Genomic DNA, 14,987 nt, shown 5'->3' with positions numbered 1-14,987 from the left:
AATGGGTAAATAACTCTAGGATCCCAAACCACACAAAACACGCTTGGAAAAAGGCTCGGTAACAGTAACAAGTAAGGCTCGTGGAACTGGTGCCATTTTGTGAGTCGGGTGTATAACCTGGCAAAGCCATCTGCTGTTATAATGTCATGTTTGTGCATATTCACACTTATGCATGAACATGCATCTATTATGGTAAAATGCCCAGAGGGTATGAAAAGTCCTGCCTGGACGGGGTTTTTAGACATGCTCCCTTTACTCTCAACACCCATGCACACAAGGAACTGTGCAGCCCGAGCACAGACTTGGCAGGCAGAGCCTAGCCACTGTTTTCCTAAACGCTCTTCCTTTCTCTTCAGTAGTACCTATTTTGGGAGCACTCAGCAGCCTCATACTCGCCTCTCAGGCTTCCAAAGGGTATTGAAGACTTGTTTGGAGCCCATAATTTATGCTGTGCTGAAACACAGCAGACACTCTAATGGTGCCCAGAGAATCCAAGCTCTCTGAAACCCAGGATCCCATTAATATGCAGTATTTCATTGACAACCCCCTTCTAAGTAGGTTTGAGAGGATAATGCCTTGTTTGAATAATAATATAGCACATTTTACTATTCAAAGTGCTTTCACATAAATCATCCCCGTCTCATTTTATTTTTGAAACCATGAGGCAGATAAGGCCAGGATTATTACCTACAGGGAATCGGAAGCTCAGAAAGGTCAAGTGATTTACTCAAAGTCACATTGCAAATTCTCAGCAAAGCCAAGATTAGAGGCTGCAATTCTTCATTCTCAGCTCAGCTGGGTCTTTCACTGTGAAAGAATGCTAGTGACCATAGCTTCATGGCTGGAATACTGAAATTCTCAGGCACAGCCTCTTGCCTCTAAATGTTCCTTTTGCTAGTTTGTTAAATTTTGGCATCATTTAGGTTTGTGGCCTTATAAGATGACAGAGAATTTTGAATACAAGTTTAAATTTAACCTTTTCTCTTCGTAAATGACTAAAGTCTGACCTGAAAGCAAATAAATTTCTTAAACAAAGTTCACAGAATAGGATACCTGTTGCATATACTTATATTTAATCAGAGTCAGGGTTGTGAGTTTTCTATGAGACAATTCATAGGAAAGCCCTTGATTATCTCTGAAGTATTGTAATAGAGAGATCTAGTATAGGTACTATTAGTGTCTGAAATTATTTAATTGATTTAATTTGTAATGTAATAGTTTCAACTTGTTAGAAGTGGCGTTTTGCCTTGTTGGCATAGTTTCTGTACTTTGTCCCTTTTTATTAGTTTCATTCAAACATTCCTTTAAATACTTGTATATTATTTTACATAATGCATAAACACAATGATATATGTGATAGCTACATATATACTAGAGGTTTTTAACATACTAGTAGTATTTTCTTATAATTTTTTATTTGCAATCCTTTCTTACTCTTCTCACACTCCTCATGCCTCCAAATCTCTTACCATGTTCATATAATTGCAAACAAAAATAAACATATATGTACATATAAATATATATGTATACATATAATATATACACACACTCCCTTATACACATGCATAATGGGGATTTTTAAAATTATTTAAAAAATAATTACAAGATTATATATAAAACATTTCTGCAACTTACTTGCTCAGTTACTAATATCACATGAAAATAAGTTTTATTATATCAAATGGTCTCGTTCTATTTTCTTATCTCCAGTGGATGCATAATATTCCATAGTAAGGCTATACCACATGAATTCAATCATTCACTTATCAGTAGGTTTTTATTTGTTACCAGTCAGTTTCTTTTGTGTGTGTGTATTTGCCAGAGGAAACAATCCTATATGAACTATATCTAAATGCTGCATGAAATACTCATATAATTTTTTAAAAAATCTCTATTCTGGATGACCAGAGTAGGAATTTGGAATTGAAGAGTATTTTTAACTTAATAGATTTTGCCACATTGCTTCCTAAAGAGACCACAACACTTCATGTTTCCATCGCTGTATTTTCTTTTATATAATTCAAATTACCTCCTTTTACCTAAATGTATAACAAGTGTTCTTATTTCTAATTTTTGCTAAATTAAATTGATAAAATGACATATTACTGTTTTTTTAAATCCCCTATCCCTAATTGCTAGTGAAATTGAACATCTTTTCATACAATTGTTAGTCATTTGGATTTGCTTTTCCATGAACTTACATACAACTATCTCATGCCTATAACTCAATAGTTCTTTTCTTTTCTTTGTTTATTTTTAACATCTATATATCTATAACAATGTGCTTTATATATTAACCCTTCATCATTACAGATGTTTTTTTTTTTTTATTCTAATGGTCCTTTGACTCTGTGTATGCTATTTTTTGCCAAGTTAGTTTTTGGTTTCCTGTGTTGGTTAAAATTGCACATGGGGTCTTCTAGATCTTCTTCAGATTTTTTTTATCAATGTATTATTTACTCTTGTCTTTAGTTCATCTGAATTAATGCTGCAAGATTAGGGCCCATGCTCATTTTCTTTCTCTGTGTTATTGCTAATGATTAAATAATCCATAGTTTTCCCAATTAATTAAACTACTTTTGTCTTTATTAAGTTCTCATCTATACTTGGATTCTCTCATTTAAATCTCTGATTTTTTAAAAAATTTCTTAAAGCTGATGGAAAATGCATCAATTAATTCAGAGTCTTGTACCAAATTCTGCCTGCTGGTAACTCCTGGAATTTTTGATATAGATTTTAACAAATAGTAAAATATCTCCAGGAGCTATTCTCAAAATCCAAAAGCTATAAATTAAAAGCATTTTGTGCCAATTACCTGACATTTCAGTGGAAAAGGAAGGCATTACAACACAAGAATGTAAAGTATAGAATTCACATCACAAACTGCTCAAGGGCAAGGAAGTCTGAGGGAGATAAGTTGCTGGCCATATGTTTCATGATGGCAGTTTCCATGTTAATGTCAGGGAAGATAAATATATGAAAGTATGCAATTGTGCTAGACACAATTTGGCTGGCATTGTCTGTCTGTTCATGAGTCTTGATCACATCAATCTTCATGATTGTTTTGCCTTTATTATGCTGTAGGTAGGTGTCAACTATGAACTGATGTCATAGCAACAGTAGCTTTACAATTACAATAGAATCAACATATATTTCAGCAAAGTATTTGACAAAGTCTTGGACTATCCTTGTGTATATTCAAGTAAAACAGGTTGAATGAGAACATAACTGCAGATTGAATGCCCACATCCTAATCCTGTTGATTAGTTAAAATGAAATTGTTTTGGACTACTGAATTCTTCCCTTGGCCCTGGATTTAAAATTGTCATCAAAGTCTTGAGTAATAACAGTAAGGGCAGGGTTATCACATTCCCAGATGACACAGAGCACTGAGGAATTAATTCCATGACAGGTAAAAAAATCAAATTAAAAATCAACTCAATTGATTATAACCAAATAGTGACATTTACCCAGGATATTAAAAAGTTTCCAATATTTATTTTTTAAAAAATATGTAAGTAAAGCCTGCATTTGAGCAAGGATTTTATGACTTAGAATAAATATTATAACATATTTGTGCTCCTATGTAATCTCTTTTAGCCACAAATGAGCAGTATAATCTAGCCAGAATACATAGATAAATAGGGAATTTCTCTGCTTCACTTTGAAAATGTTTCAACCTCAGTATTCTAAGTATTGTAGAATATATTTTTTATAAATATTTTTGTTCCAAATCACTTGATGTCAGTTCAGTTCAGTAAATGTCTGACAGGTGCCTACTATGTTTCAGTCACTACAAAACATTCCAGGGAAAATGATGCAAATAAGATCTTGTCTCTGACCTCGAGGAACTCAGGATTTAATGGGGAGGCAGACCTGAAAAACAGATGATGTAAAAGTACTCACAGGAAGGGCACTGTGGTTACCTAGCTATCGGCTGTAAAAGTTGTTAATGGATTTTCATCTTCATTTATACCACTTTTACCTGAAAGGCGTCCCTTGCTCCCTTTTAACTTTGCCATTTAGGAGCGAGGCAGTGAGTTATTCTCACACTGCTGTGGAGTCCTAAGTCCCACTTTCCCTGAGAAATGGCTATAAAGCAGCAAGAGTTTCCTGGCTAATTGGCATTTCAAAGAACAATAAGGATCACTTAAACATAATATGTTTATGTATAAAACTATCATAAACTTTGGTTTTGTTTGACTCTCTAGCAATTGGCACAGATTTATAATATAGAGAGCTTTAATTATTATTATTCCTTTTTTGGGGGCGGGGAGAATAAAAGAGAAAAGGGAAAAACAATCAAATAAAAATAATAGCAATATTTTCTTTCTGGTGGAAGCAAGAGCAAAAAGGAATCCTCTACCTGTCCATTTGCCTTGATTTCCTTTCTAAGGGCAAATCCTCACTCTCGATCCATTTCATTTGGATTTGTAAATAACTTCCAATTTTATTCACCTTTCTTAAGTAGCAAAAGTATAACAAAACCTTTTAGATTAGTATTTTCCCAACTGTTTTCCTCAGAACAACAGGCTTGAGAGCTTTTAAGGGTAGAGGAATAAAAAAAAAAGGAAATATTTCATACTTTGCCCTTTGCCCTCTCTTAGAATTTCACAACACACATTATCATATTAAAGACAGTCATATTACTGGGTTTAACCAAATATGTTCCAAAATGCTATGATCAAAGAGCTTTTTACATTAAACACCTATCAACATCTCTGGGAATTTGGGAAATGTTACTTTAGATAATAGCATGTGGACATCTTGACAGAGTTTGATAACTAAAGTGCTGAAAAGTTTGCTTGTGGTATTAACTATTGATTTTTACTGCTTTCAGAAGTTTAGCATTACTGCTATTGACTGTATCTACATTACCAGGAAGAAATTATATAGAAGGAAGAAATTATATAGAGGAAGAACATCTTCAGATTTTGGAATGGGAAGAAGTGTGTGTGTGTGTGTGTGTGTGTGTGTGCACGCGCGTGTCTTCCTTAGGGGCGGGGGGATTGAGTGAGAGAATGTAAGAAAATATTGTAATGGAGTTTTTCTTCAATTACCCTTTAGAGGCTTCACTGTTTATATAAATTAAAATAACACACGATATAATTAAAACCAAGTTTAAATATTCCTTTGGAAGATAATGTCATGTGCTTACACACTTTCAAGATCCATAAAGTGTACAATAGGTATTGTCATTTTCAATAGGTCATCAATCACTGTAGATCAATGCTAAACTGTAGACTTCTGTGCTGTGGGTAAACACCAACATCCTAATTTTACAGGTAAACAGGCACAGAGAGGATAAGACACTTGCCCAAAGCCACAGAGGAAGTAAGAGGCTGAATCTGGAACAAACTTTCTAGTCTCTGTTCCCAGAAGAGACCACTAACCCCTGCTTCCTCTCGACATGGAAGCTTAGAATATTTGATATGTTCATCTTGCCTTTTTTTCTTCCCAAGGAGCATGTAAAGGCTTGACGATGTGGTCAAACCAGGCCTTTTCTTCTCTGGCCTTCCCCTTGCTTGCCTCTCTGGCACTGCAGCAGCTGCCTGTATTTTCTCTGCTTGGTTTAGGAAGTTCCTTTTAAAGGGTTTCTGAATTGCTGGCCCTTAAGTGACGTTTGACGCAACAACCCTCTCTACCTGTAACCCACAGCACTGACCTCAGAGCTCAATGAACTTTTCATTTACATGCACAGTCAAATTAAATTTGCCTGGCCTTTGAAAACTTACATCTGTTGAGTGTCTAATTTGTATTGCCATTTGTTCCACAGATGTGTAACAAGACAAATACCTGTCCAGGCTTACATGGGATTCAGAAATGCTTACGTTAATCATGCTGGTGGAAAGAGGTTAAGGGCTATACAATAAATCAGTCTCCAAATGGTTTCACTTGGAAAGGCCTGGGAGAACAGGGTTATTTTTATCCTAGGATGCTTTTAATTTGAATCAAAAATGCTTTACCACATGTTCTGCCACAAGTTCAAAAGGATTGGTAACAAACATTTAATCTTTTTCTTCTCGGATTGGCGCTAAGCCCTCATCAAAAAGCGTACGCAGTCAAGCAGCTTATCTCCACTGAGCTGCTTCCCTTAATGTGTTCCTAATTATAATCGTATATATTGCTCACTGTGGCCGATTGAACAATATGGCAGTAATTTCTTTACAGGCCTCCCTGCTCTTTGAACTGTGAGTACAGAGGGCTAGAACAGAACCAGATCAATGGGATTTGAGTGCTGGCAAATCAAGCCAGATGCGATCTTTAGAGAATGAATCTCCAGCTGTTTCCCAGAAAGGAACTTCAACAGACAGCTGGGGACCTTATCATTATCATCATGATCATCATTATCATCATTCCCACAAAATACACCCACGGCTCTTTAGGAAATGTGCAGCTATTCTCATCTCTTCCTAAATCACTACCCACCATAGAGTCTTCCGAATGCTTTGAAATGGAGACTGTGTAACACAGATAAGCCTGTGACTGATGATGTGGGTTGAAGACATAACAATATTATATTGACACTATATATTTGTCAGTGCTGTATGATATGTGGCTGAAAGCAGTGTCTAAAAGTCATTTTTAAAGTATCAAATGCTAACAACTTTTCCATGTGTGTGTAAGAGGAAGATACTGTAATCCTCGTTCTTTTGGTCAAAATGGCATGTTATTGCTTTGTGTGTACATCTTTGTGTCGTCCACATCACTATCACCAGGCCTTATTTGGGGTAGTAGGCAATAAATGTGTCTGGGAGGAATAAGTGCTTGCTTTGTAGAAAGCCTTTTGCCATAGGGGAAGGGGCACATTGAATAAACTCAAAGGAAGTTTGTCATGGTCCTCAATGGGGCTTCCAACCTAAGAGAATCAGTACATATGTTTGAAATGATTATTACTTTGAACAATTTAAGAATCGTTGAAATGAAAGGAAATGCCCAATAGTAGAAGGACCCACAGGAGTTTCCACATGCAATTTGCAGGGTTGCATGGTCTGCATAAAATGATTTATGCCTCCCTCATACAAGGCCTTTACTGCTAGCCTGATCTCATGCTCTAAATTTCTGCTCATGAGCTCCATTTTAGGACTTTCTGTGGATATTTTGCTTCCATTGGGGTACAGTGTTATATTTCCAAGGAGGAACTTCAGAAAAGCCAGGATCAATCAAATTAAACTTATTATAATAAGTTGTCACCTAAGTGAGATTGTCAGGTAAACACCAGAGGAGGTTGAGGAGGGAGGTCAAAGGAGAATGAGAATACTTAAAGACCTCCAAGATACAGGAAAATGAGGCACAGAACTAGGGATCTGTTTTGTGGAATAGTGGCCCAGAAGAGGAAATCTGAAAGAAGAAGCAGAGGGAGGTGAGCATGAGGAAACATTGACTACAGGGCTTTGTTCATATGTTGCTTAAAATGATTTTTCTATTTTATTTCCATTTTTCTATATTTTCCCCACTCACTTATAAACTCCATGAAGACAGGAATTACCAATGCTCATCACTTACTCCTCATTACCTAGCACTTGAAAAGGGCAACACTAAATAAATATTTGTTTATTAACCTTGTATCTTCAGTATATCATAGTAGGCGCCCAATAAATATTCAAAGAATCAGTATTTAAATTTTTAGTGTGACTAACCTTAACTAAAAACTCTTGTAGACATTTTAACCGTTGATTCTCAAAAAACCAACCAACCAACCAACAAAAACCTACTGGCATTGAAAGTGTATTGTACAATCAGTCCTTCTGAAATGTGGCTTTTGGCACTGAAGGTAAAACAGTGTTTAAGTCTATTGCAAGACTTAGAGCATGTAGCATGGTAGAGCAGAGAGGTAGGTGTACTTGGCCATGCATGGAGAATGCCAGAGACCTGCCAGTGTTAGGGAGGGCACTAAATTGCCTACACAAAGAAAGAAGCATAGGTTTTAAAGCCTCTAAAATGTCTTTTTTTTTTTTGCGAACTTTTAGCAAGTTTAGTAAGTGTATGTCTATAACAGGGTTAAGAGAACCAGAGTCTTCTAAGGAATCTGTGAAATCATCACAACCTTATTTAAGTCCATGATTTGCAAAAAATTAAAAGTGAAACAAATTTCTACTAGGAAACTATTACAGTGCTTCCCTGTTTCCAAGCCACAGGTTGGTGAGCAAATCTGAATTAAGACTCAGATAAATAGGATAAATGGTTCCTTCTGAGAGGAAAGGGTGGGTAATGTGATCAGGGAAGGGTAAACAGAGGGCTTTAATTCTGTATATTTCTGTGGACGGGTACAGAGATGATTACTGTATATTCTTTGTTTATTATTGAATATCGTTTTCTAAAGTGTATAAAGAGAAAAAGTAACCATTATTCTGGAAATAGTTTGAAAATTTAGAAAAGTCCTAAAATTGGGTTTACTACAATAATTTAAATAATCAGGTATATAGGGATTGGAGACACTTAAATTATTCTGGAGAGACTTGTAATAAGGCCCAACTTGATGCAGCAAGTTGTTGGAGAATTTGGTCTTTTTCCTTTTAAGCCTAATTTTGGAAGGATGAACACGGTGGTATTAAAAAAAAAAGTTTAACTTCCTTTTAGGAGTGCATGCAAGTTCTTATAGCTTGTATAAATACTCCATTTTACACCAGTTGGGTAGTGAGAAGTTCTGTAAAATCCTCCATTATAATTTTCATGGAAAGCAAATCAATTCTAATTCAATTCAACAATTACACATTGATCGCCTAAAATGTGCCAAACATAATACAGAACATGCATTTTACAGGAAAATTGGACGGCACGAAGATATGCAGTAAATCATCGGCAATTTTATGAAAAGGAAGCCAGGCATGTTAATGGAGTTTGTTTTTATAAACAGGAAGTGTTTGGGCATGTTTGATTTTTCAGTTGGGCTGCTCAGCCAAGCTTAGTTAACACCTTGTAAAAAGTGAGTTGCTTCTCATTTCCGTAATGGAAAGCAGTACGAGTCATGGTTAAGATCCCCCGATCAGCTGGAAGCCTTGTGCAGCATTCCTTAAGCTTCTGACGTTAGATCTAGGATGCAAATCTGTCTGGATACTTGAGACCAGAAAGTGTGTTTCTCCGGAGAATTCAAACTCTCTCTACGCATCCATCTTAGACAAGTAAACTATCTAAAAGCAGATCTTGGTTTCAAATTGCTAAGTCGAAATAAAGGTTCTATTGATAAGCTTTTACGTCTTAATAATTTCTTGAAATATGTAGCTGGATCCTCATTTTTACAACCCATTTGGCCTTCAGTATGTACCATATTTCTGCATCTGTTTGGATATCACTTTCCTCGGTCATATAATGTTAACTTAAGAATGTGATAAAACAGGAAGCATGCTGGAACTTTTCCTTGTCCTGTGGCCTTAACAAGCCACAGCTGTATCAGCAGCTGGTCACTGAAGGAGCCTGGTCCTAGCCTCTTCCAGCATCCTTTTTCAACTAGATCAAAAGGAAATAGATGAGGCAGAAGGCTTTATCATCAAAGGCAATAGAAATCTGTGGGAACCAATATTTCCATTTAGATTGCTTTAGCCTCATCAGACCAAAAAGATTTTTCTCTAGTGGGAAGAGGTTATTAAATCAGCCAATTTGAAAAGCTTTGTGATCCTCACAAATTTATCTTCACCGAGTCTGTGAAAGAACAGCAATGGTGTCAGAAAGTTTGTTCACCTCCCAAGATGCTTTGATAAATTGTCAGCTTATTCTCTTGACAATTATTTTAAAAGTTGTGTTAAATACCACTAGTGATTGCTTGGCTGGCATTTTCACTGCAGATAGCTTGCCATAGATTTAGTAAATTAATCCAAAACCTCTGTTCTTTCATTTGTAGGTAAAGCTAAGGCATAACTACTATGAGAGAATAGACATTATCAGTTTCTAGAAAGAAGTCAAATAAAAATAGTTTCATTTATTTAAAAAATAAACATTTATCTTAATTCCCAGTGGTGCTATTGTCTCAATGCAAACTGCCTGCCCTTCCCAATAGGCTAAGTTGAACCTATTGTTCAACAGATTCACTAAGACCATAGAGAAATGATGAAAAATATTCTTTTTTTAAAAAATTATATTTAAGACTTTATTTTTTAGAGCACTTTTAGGTTCACACCAAAGTTGAGAGAAATGTACAAAGATATCCCGTATATCCCTGGCCCCCACACATATATAACCTACCCTATTATAAACAGCTCTCTCTTCTCCCCAGAATGGTACACTTACTACAATTGATGAGCCTATGTTGACATGTTAAGGTTCACTCTTGGTGTTGTACATTCTATGAATTTAGAGCTGTTGGTAAGGATGTGTGGAAAGTGGAACCCTTGTGCACTGTTGATGAGAATGTAAAATGATGTATCTGCTGTAAAAATAGTATCAAGCTTTCTTTCCCCCGAAAATTAAGCATAGAATTACCATACAATCTAGCAAGTCCACTTCTTGACTTTCAACCCAAAGAATTGTAAGCGGGAACTCAAAGAGATATTTGTACAGCCATGTTCATAACAGCTTTATTCACAATAGCCGAGGGCTGGAAGCAGATGAATGGATACACAAAACGTGATATATGCACATAATGGAATATTATCCAGCCTTAAAAGGGAAGGAAATTATGACACATGCTACAACCTGGATGAACCTTGAGGACATTGTTATATGAAATACGCCAGTCAGAAAAGGACAAATACTGTATGATTCCACTTAAATGGAGTAGTTAAATTCATAGAGACAATTAGAATATTTTAAAATTAATTTTAAATAAACCTTTATTTTTCAAAAAGGAATATAAGTTACTTGCCTTAGCACAATAAACTCTATTTCAAACCCATAGTCAATTATATATTTAAGGATATTGGAGACTTCTTTTTTAAATTAACAAAAATCAAGGAAGTAATGAAATAATAAATAATGTATAGTGTTTATTAAACAATTATGACAAAGCCTAATGCATAGTAAGTGTTCAATAAATGATAAATGTTTTCACTTAACATTGTTTTGGAAGCACTTGAATGTGCAAAAAATAAAAATTATATTTTTGGGTAGAAAAGAAAGAAGTATTATTTCTATTATTATGTAGGGTGTCCCCAAACATGTATACACACACTTTGAATAATTATAAAGGCAGTGTTTATTAAAATACATTTCATTTTCAAAATTGAGCTACCAGATGTTAAAGTATGTATACATTTTTTTTGGCACACCCTGTATGTTTCCATTATTTGCACATCTTTGCAAATATAAAGAATCAACTGAGCCCTAGCCAGTTTGGCTCAGTGGATAGAGTGTCGGCCTGCGGACTGAAAGGTCCCAAGTTCAATTCCAATCAAGGACATGTACCTCAGTTGCAGGCTCCTCTCTGGCCCTGGTCCAGTCTCATGCAGGAGGAAACCAATCAATGTGTTTCTCTCACACTGATATTTCTTTCTGTCTTTCTCTCTCTCTTCTACTCTCTGTAAATATCAGGTGAAGATTAAAAAAAAAAAAGTATCTTTAAAAAAAAGAATCAACTGAATAACTATTATTGTAGAAACTATTATAGAAACTAAGGTTAGTGAAGTTACTTGGCACAAGACACCAAATTATATAACAAGTTGATTCGCAACTGGGAGGAAATTATGCAAATAAAAATATCCTTAAAATTGATTCACTTGATACTTAGATGGAAAACCTCTCAGTAGTGGTGAGACAAAGAATGAGTCCCTTTTATACAAGATAAGTAATTCATTTTTTTATATATTCAACTAGAGGCCCAGTGTATAAAATTCATGCACTGGTAGGGTCCCTAGCGGCTACCAGCTGCTGGTCGGGTACTCCCTCCCTTCCCCCGGCCGCCTGTCCCCACCGCTGTGGCTGGTCATGGCCTGTAGTGCCTGATTGCCCTGCCGATCACCCCGTGCTGCCTGGCTCCCAGGTGCTGAGGGAGCAGGGCAGCGGCCCCACCCCCTGCTGCTGCCACTGGTCACTCTGTGATCGGATCAGCAGGGCAGAGGGCTCCCACCCAGCTCCCTCAGCTCCTGGAAGCCCTGTGATGGCAGGGCGATCAGATCAGCAGGGCAATCAGCCCCCACCCAGCAACCAGTGGCTCGCACCCACATTGGCCTGGTGCTGCCCACTCACCTGCTCTACCATCCCACCCCGGTCCTGCTCTCATTGGGGCCCATTGGGGCCTGCAGCACCTCCACTGCCACCCACTGCCAGTGCCGTGATGCCAATGCCCATCATGTTCTGTGCTGCACCCTGGTGGCCAGTGCATGTCATAGTAATCGGTAGAACTCCCGTTGAGGGGACAATTTGCATATTAGGCTTTTATTATACAGGATGATGGTTTTGATGTGAACTAACATGAGCCAATCTGGCCCATCATTGTTGCCAGCATTTTTTTCTGTGAATTTCAGGTGGTCCCATTAGAGAAATGGGAAGGTTAAATTTGAGATCATGTTAAACATACAAAAGGAGATACATAATAGGCAATTGAGTAAAAAGCAGGGGAGATGCCAGGACTGGTGATATAAATTTGGAGTTCACAGAAGCATGGTTAAAGCCACAGGCCTAAATGAGATCAACTCTGAGTGTGAGGAGAGAGGAAGAAAGTGAGCTGAGGACTGATTCCAGATGACTTCAACAATTTTTCTTTTGACATGATTTTAATCATATAACATAGAAATAAAAACACCCACTGCTTTTACATATTTCAAGTGATTTTGCATGTTTAAAATTATGAATTATTTTAGAATGAATTAAATTGGAATGAATGTAAAACAATGGGAACTCTTATACAATGCTGGTAGAATCATAGTTGTCAACAACCACTTTACATGACCTAATTAAGTCCAAGCCTCTTTTTTTAAGTACTCATTTTCTATCCAAACACAAGACAATTACTTGCTTTTATCTGTATACATTAAACTAGTTTTAATGTTCTTGACTGCCTCAGTCCTCTTTTCCCCTCATTCTCTTTTCAAGGGATAATTCATTAAATATAGCCAACAAAAAGGGTTATAGAGTGGGATGAAATGAAACAACATTTTAAAGGCTCTACCACTCAGGGGGAACTCACCTCAACTACTAGCTTTTAGAATGTGTACAATAGGAGTTGACTTGTTCTGACTGTATAGTTAGCAGTGGTTGGTACAGAGAACCTAGGATAACTAATAAGTATAACTTACGTGACTAGACCAGGTGTGGTTGGGGCATCCGTGCAGAGGTTGCAGGGAAAACCGAAGAGTGACAAAAGTAACTTGACAAACTCTAGTTTTGTCTTCAAGTTTTGTACTTTATCCCAAAGGTCATAATACACCCATATCCAATCAAGGCTACTTTTAACAAATTCCTGCTTAAAAAAATATCGTAGTGTTGTGTTAACAATAAACAAACAACCATTTCTAGTAGCCTTCCAAAGGAAAATTCTTTTGTGCTAGAAGGTAAAATTGATTGAAAGGTTTTGTCCAGTACATGCACAATTTTGGCTCCTTGCAATTCCTTATAGAAGATGTTGACCAGTAGTGAAAATCTGCTTTGACACGTATTCTATAGTAAAATTGTCTCTGACAGGGACATTGCACTGGAGGCTATGCTGGAGAATCCTACCAGTGCAGTGCAATTTGACACCGTCCCCAAAGGCTGGGCTGAGCCTGGAGGCATTGCATCAGCTCAAGTAAAAGATTCTCATTTCTTTCCCCTTCCTCCATGCTCTTCATGTCTGTGAGACTTCGTCATAAATAGATGGGCTGTGAAGTTGAGAGTGAGAGATTGCAAGTGCTGCTGGAAAGAATGAAGAGTTCGCAAGCTTAGAACAGAAAGGGGATTACTAAACTATTAAGGTCAATTAACAAGTGAAAAATGAACTAACTTGTTCCAGAGTGATTTTTAATTCCTTCAAATAAAGAGGAACCAGACGGCAGGGTAAACTCTTATTTATTAGTTTTGGTTAATGAGTTTTTCATAAGCAGAATTTCTTAAATTTTATTGAATCAATAAAGTCACCATTTGGAAATCTGTTTTTTCCCACCAGGGTAGGATTTTAATTGAGCAAACACCCAAGTGCTGTAAAGTGACTCTACGGAGGTGAGCTGGTCTATGGGTTATATTACTGGCCTGGCAGACAGGGTTGCAGACGTCCTTGGTTTGAAGGTAATCTCTATCATGTAACTCTTATGCATGAATCTTTGTCTTCACAGTGATCGTATTTTTCTTGTGCTTATTACCAAAGAACCATTGTAAACATAGTGATGTCAGGGCTGCTCCCTTGAAGGAGGAGCACTGTATTCTTCCTTCTAGCCTCGACCAGACAGAGCATTATTTATCACTATGTGGAACATCTTGAACCTCTCCTAAGAATGACTGAATCTGGTGTGACCACCCTTTCATAGCACAGAGAGCTTTGATGTGCTCCATGGCCACAGGACACATCCTGCCCTAGTCAGTGGCTTTGTGAACACCTGCCTTTGTTTATAAAAGAGTCAAGTGAGAAAAGGGTGCTGGTGGAGCATAAATCTGTCCCCACAACTTGAAAACAGCATGAAGCATATGCTTTGCAGAGAGTTGGTGAATACTTCCTTATTTTGGAAGTCATGGGTAGAAAAGAAAATTCCTACAGTGTGACCTTAGGCCCTCACTTTCTGTTTGCATGATATGTTTTTGAACACACACACACACACACACACACACACACACACACACACGAAAGAAAAGAGAAGAAAAGGAAAAAGAAAAGAATGCTTGGAGATTATGGATTTACTCCTAGGAGAATGCCTAGATTAGGTAAAAGGCATTCCACGGTCCTTTGTTAAATGAAAGTGTGTGATATACTATTGTTAGGGGTAGAAATAGAATATTGGGGACTAGCTATTACTAGAAGTTATAAGAAATAAAATTAAGAAATATTAATCATGCTCTGTTAACTGTGATTGTTTTGTTCTGATTAAAGAAAACACATTCTAACCTTGCCCCTGGGAGTCAACCTTGGACTTGGCAGTCAACCTTGGAAT

Source organism: Myotis lucifugus, unplaced genomic scaffold (genome assembly GCF_000147115.1).
Source record: "Myotis lucifugus unplaced genomic scaffold, Myoluc2.0 scaffold_24, whole genome shotgun sequence".
Taxonomy (NCBI): Eukaryota; Metazoa; Chordata; class Mammalia; order Chiroptera; family Vespertilionidae; genus Myotis; species Myotis lucifugus.
This window is presented reverse-complemented; position numbering follows the sequence as displayed.